General features: G+C 38.7%; 1 pseudogene; it reads left to right on the top strand.

Annotated features, from left to right (window-relative positions):
* The first annotated feature begins 687 nt into the window (after positions 1-687).
* On the top strand, positions 688-5,858 carry LOC130868498 (proteasome subunit alpha type-2-like; annotated as a pseudogene).
* Positions 5,859-6,277: the final 419 nt, after the last annotated feature.

Raw genomic sequence — 6,277 nt, 5'->3', positions numbered from 1 at the left:
TAGGGATTATGCCCAAGCCAGAGATCTCTGCAGAACTGGGCCCAAGCCAGGAACTTCTACAGGAGCAGGCCCAAGCCAGGGACATCTGTGGCAACAGGCCTGAGCCAGCAACCTCTGCTGGAGCAGGCCTGAAGCAGTGGCCTCCACAGGAGCAGGAACAAGGGAGTGATCACCGAGAATGTAGGCTTGAGCCAGAGACCTCTGAAGGACCAGGCCCAAGACAGAGATGTCTGTGAGACCAGGCCCAAGCCAGGGACATCTGCAGGAACAGGTCTGAGCCAGCAATCTCCACTGAAGCAGGCCTGAGCCAGAAACCTCCACCAGAGCAGGCCTGAGGCAGTGCAGGGACTTCCACAGAAGCAAATACAATGGAGTGACCACTGAGGGAGCAGGAACAAGCCAGAAACCTCTGGGGTCCTGGTACAAGTCAGAAACCTCCAAGGGACGAGGCCCAAGACAGTGACCTCTATTGGGAGCAGCCCCAAGCAAGCAACCTCCATGGGAGCAGCCTCAAACAACATCCTGAACTGCAGAAAGACCCACAGAAATACTGAGTGGCCTCTGGTGTGACTGGAACCATTGCCCTGACCACACCACAAGGAGCAACCATCTGATCCTTGGATCCACTGGCACCTGGAAGATTGTTCACCAGAGACACAGCCCCAACTACACTAATCAAAGGAAAAGATGGATATACAAGGTAAGAACATATACAACACCACAAAGAACAACACTACACCAACAAACACTAGTGACTCTACAACAGCAAGACTTTAACACCCAAATATAGGTGAAGCAGAAGAAAATGATGTAAAAAATAACTTTAGGAGAATGTTTGAGGCCCTTAAAGAAGAAATGAAAAATTCTCTCAAAGAAGTGAAGGAAAAGACAAACAAAATATTGGAATAAATCAACAAATCCCTTAAATAAAACAAAGAAAAAGCAATCAAACAGATGAAAGAAATGATTCAAGACTTGAAAACTGAAATAGGGACAATAAAGAAAATACAAACCAAGAGAATTCTGAAAATGGAAAATATGGGAAAATGATCAGAAACCACAATTCAAGCATAAAGAGCAGAATACAAGAGATGGAAGAAAGAAACTCAAGTACTGAAGATACAATAGAGAAAATGGATTGATCGAACAAAGAAAATACTAAATCTAACAAAAGCTTAACACAAAATATCCAGGAAATATGGAACACATAAAAAGACCAAACTTAAGAATAATAGGGATAGAAGAAGGAGAAGTCAAACTCAAAATCACAGGAAATATATATTCCACAAAATCATAGAAGAAAACTTTCCCAACCTAAAGGAAGTTATGCATATGGGGATACAGAAAGCTTACAGAACACCAAATAGACTGGATCAAAAAAAAATCCTCTCACCACATAATAATTAAAACACTAAACATACAGAATAAAGGAAGAATATTAAGAGCTGTAAAAGAAAAAGGTCAAGTAACATATAAAGGCAGACATATCAGAATTGCACCTGACTTCTCAATGAAAACAATAAAAGCCAGAACATCCTGGTCAAGCATTGTGAAGACTTTAAGAGACCATGGATGCAAGCCCAGACTACTATACCTAGCAAAACTATAAATCACCACAGAGGATCAAAACAAGATATTACATGACAGAACCAGATTTAAACCAATACCTAGCCACAAACCCAACCCTACACAAAGTACTAGAAGGAAAACTCCAACCAAGGAAGTTAGCTACATCCAAACACAGACAATAGCAGCAAATCCTAAAGAAGGGAAAACAAACACAATAACATAATTAACAACTAAAACAAAAATAACAGGAACTTGCAATCACTGGTCAATAATATCCCTTAATATAAATGGACTCGACTTACCTATAAAAAGACACAGGCTAACAGATATGATATGAAAACAAAATTCATCCTTCTCCTGCAGACAAGAAACACACCTCAACCTCAAAGACAGACATTACCTCAGTGTAAAGGGATAGGAAAAAATTTTCAATCAAATGTATCTAAGAAACAAGCTGGTGTAGCTATCCTAATATCTAACAAAATAGACTTCAAACTAAAATCACTCAAAAGAGGCAAACAAGGACATTTCATTTTTCTCACAAAAAAATTCATCAAGAGGAAATCTCAATATGGAACATCTATGCCCCAAATAAAAGGGCACCCTCATATGTCAAAGAAACACTACTGAAGCATAAATCACACATTAAACTTCACACACTAATAGTGGGAGACTTCAACACCCCATTCTCACCAATGAACAGGTCTGTCAGACAGAAAAATATCTGAGAAATAAGGGAACTAACAGATGTTATGACTCAAATGGACTTAGCAGACATCTATAGAAGATTCCAACCAAACATAATGGAATGTACCTTTTTCTCAACACCTCGTGGAACCTTCTCAAAAATTGACCATGTACTAGGTAACAAAGCAAAGCTCAACACATCCAAAAAATATGGAATGACCCCATATATCTTTTCAGGTCAAAATGTCTTAAAATTAGAAATCAACAGCAATACTAATTTCACAAAGCCCAAAACCACATAGAAATTGAACAGTGATCACCTGAATCATCTATGAGTCAAGGAAGAAATAAAGGGAGAAATTAAAGACTTCCTAAAGGTCAATGAAAATGACCACACAACACACCCAAATTTATGGGATACAATAAAAACAGTGTTAAGAGGAATCATCATAGCCCTAAATGCCTACATAGAAGATGGAAAAATCCCACACTAATGAGTTAACCTAACACCTGAAACTCTAGAACAAAAAGAAGGAAAATCACCTAAGAGAACTAGAAGGCAGGAAATAATCAAATTGAGAGGTAAATTCAACAAAACAAAAACAAAGAAAAGAATACAAAGAATCAATGAGACAAAGAGTTTGTTCTTCGAGAAAATAGACAAAACAAAACAGACAAAACTTTATCCAAACTGACCAAAAAGCAGAGAGAGAATATCCAATCTAACAAAATCAGAAATGAAAAGGGGACATAACAGAAATTACTCTGATACCCAAACCACATGAAGACATTACTAAAAAAGAAAATTACAGATCAGTCTCACACATGAACATGGATGCAAAAATATTCAATAAAATATTGGCAAAGTGAATCCAAGAACACATCAGAAAAATCATCCACCATGAACCGTGACCATCCCAGAGATACAAAGACAGTTCAACATATAAAAATCTGTCAATGTAATCCACCATATAAACAAACCTAAAAAAGCCCTACATGATCATCTCATTATATGCTGAAAAAGCCTTCAACAAAATACCACATCCCTTCATAATAAAGATCTTGGAGAGAGCAGGGATGCAAGGAACATACCTAAACATAATAAAGGCAGTATACAGCAAGTCAACAGCCAACACCAAACTAAATGGCAAGAAACTCAAAGTGATCCCACTGAAATCAGGAACAAGACAAGGTTGTCCACTTTCCCCATATCTATTCAACATAGTACTTGAGGTTCTAGCTATAGCAATAACACAACAAATGGAGATCAAGTGGTTACAAATCAGAAAAGAAGTCAAACTCACTATTTGCTGATGACATGATAGTTTATATAAGTGAATCCAAAAATTCTACCAAGGAACTTTTACAACTCATAAACACCTTCAGTAATTAAGCGGGGTACAAGATTAACTCAAAACAATCAGTAGCTCTTCTTTTATGGATGATAAATGGACTGAGAAAGAAGTCAGAGAAACAACACCTCGAAAAAACAATACTCAACTTCATATGGAAAACCAAAAGACCCAGGAGGTAAAAACAATAAAGGAACTTCTGGAGGCATTACAATCCTTGACTTCAACCTCTACTACATATCTACAGTACTGAAAGAAGCCTGGTATTGGCATAAAAACAGACAGGAGGACCAATGAAACCCAATAGAAGACCCAGATATCAATTCACACACTTACAAGCACCTGATTTTTGACAAAGAAGCCAAAAGCATAAAATGGGAAAAAGAAAGCAAGCATATTCAACAAACAATGCTGGCATAACTGGATATCTACATGTAGAAGAATGAAAATAGGTCCATATAAATTGCCATGCATAAAACTCAAGTACAAAGGGTTCAAGGACTTCAACATAAAACTAACCATACTAAAACCAGGCGGTGGTGATGCATGCCTTTAATCCCAGCACTAGGGAGGCAGAGGCAGGCGAATCTCTTTGAGTTTGAGGCCAGCCTGGTCTACAAGAGCTAGTTCCAGGACAGGCTCCAAAGCTACAGTGAAACCCTGTCTCGAAATACAAAAAAAAAAAAAAAAAAAAAAAAAAACTAATAATCACACTGAACCTCAAAGAAGAGAAAGTGGGAAGTACACTTGAGCACACTGGCACAAGAGACCACTTTGTAAATATAACCCCAACAGCATAGACACTGAGAGAAACAATTAATAAATGAGACTTCCTAAAACTGAGAAACTTCTGTAAAGCAAAGGGCATGGACAAGAAAAAAAAAATTGCAGCCTATAGACTGGGAAAAGATCTTCACTAACCCCACATCAGACAGAGGGCTGATCTCCAAAATATATAAAGAACTCAAGAAATTGGTCACCAAAAGAACAAATAATCCAATAAAAAATAAACTGGGGTACAGACTTAAAGAGAGAACTCTCAACAGAGGAATCTAAAATGGCTGAAAGACAGACACTTAAGGAAATGTTCAACATCCTTAGTTATGAGAGAAATGCAAATCAAAACAACACTGAGATTCCATCTTACACATGTCAGAATGCCCAAGATCAAAAACACTGATGACAACTTATGCTGGAGAGGTTGTGGGGTAAAGGGAACACTCCAGCATTGCTGGTGGGAATGTAATCTGGTACAACTCCTTTGGATGTCAGTGTGGTGATTTCTCCAAAAATTAGGAAACAACCTTCCTCAAGAAGGATGCTCAATCGTGCCACAAGGACATGTGCTCAACTATGTTCACAGCAGCATTGTTTTTCATAGCCAGAACCTGGAGAAAACCTACATGTCCCTAGACCAGAAAATGAATAAGGAAAATATGATACATTTATACAACAGAGTACTACACAGCAGAAAAAAATGACATCTTGAAATTTGTGGGCAAATGGATGGATCTAGAAAACATCATATAGAGTGAGGTAAACCAGACCCAGAAAGACAAATAATATTTTATGTATTTACTCATAAGTGGCTTTTAGACATAAAGCAAAATAAAATAAAATAAATGGCCTACAATTCACTATAAAAACTGAAATAAAAAGCTGCAAATGGTGTTGTATTAGCAAATGAGAAAAAAATCAGAACTCTGTCCTTTATGACAACACAAGTGTACACAAAGTGGAACCAATTACCAAGCATATCAGTTTGGTATGCAGTGGTGCTGGCCCAGATTGCAGAGTGCTGCACAGAACTCAGGAGCTTGCTCAGCAATTCTACCTTGTTTACCAAGAACCCATTCCCGTGGGTCCGCTGGTATAGAGAGCAGCCTCTGTCATGCAAGAGGATACCCAGTCAGGTGGTGTTCATTCATTTGGCATTTCTTTATTTATTTGTGGGTAGAATGAAGGCCAACCACATTTACTTCAGTCAGAGCCACTTGGAGCTTCCTTTGTCTGGAAGGCCACAGCAGAGGGGAAGAACTGTGTGAACAGGACAACTTTCCTTGAGAAGAGATGTAATAAAGACCTAAAACTGGGAGATGTCGTTCATACAGTTGTCTTAATCCTAAGATTAAGGAAAGCCCTGAAAGGCAAATGACAGAAGATAACATAGAAGTTGGGGTCTGCAATGAAGCTGACTTTTAGAGACTCACCCTAACTGAAGAGAAGGATTCTTTGGCTGCCATAGCGTAATAAAGATTTGCCTGAACAATCCCGATCTCACACAATACATGTTTACAGTATGCTTTGTTTGTGCAGACTTCTCTTTTTTAAAAAAATTCATTTCATTTCATTTTACTTTTTAAATAAAAAATAAGCTATTTTTTTCATTTTACATACCAACTCCAGTTCCCTCTCCCTCCTCTCCTCCCAGTCTCTCTACCTGCTCCCTCACCTCCATCCACTCCTCAGAGAGGGTCAGGCACAATGCTTTGGGGAAGGTTCAAGGCCCTCCCTACTATATCTAGGCTGAGCAAGGTATCCATCCAAAGAGCAGGAGTTCCCAAAAGCCAGTACATGCAGTAGGGATAAATCCTGGTGCCACAGACAGTGGCCCCATAGTCTGCCCTAACCATACAACTGTGACCTACATTCAGAGAAACTAGTATGGA

This window comes from Chionomys nivalis, chromosome X (genome assembly GCF_950005125.1).
Source record: "Chionomys nivalis chromosome X, mChiNiv1.1, whole genome shotgun sequence".
Classification (NCBI taxonomy): Eukaryota; Metazoa; Chordata; class Mammalia; order Rodentia; family Cricetidae; genus Chionomys; species Chionomys nivalis.
This window is presented reverse-complemented; position numbering and strand designations above follow the sequence as displayed.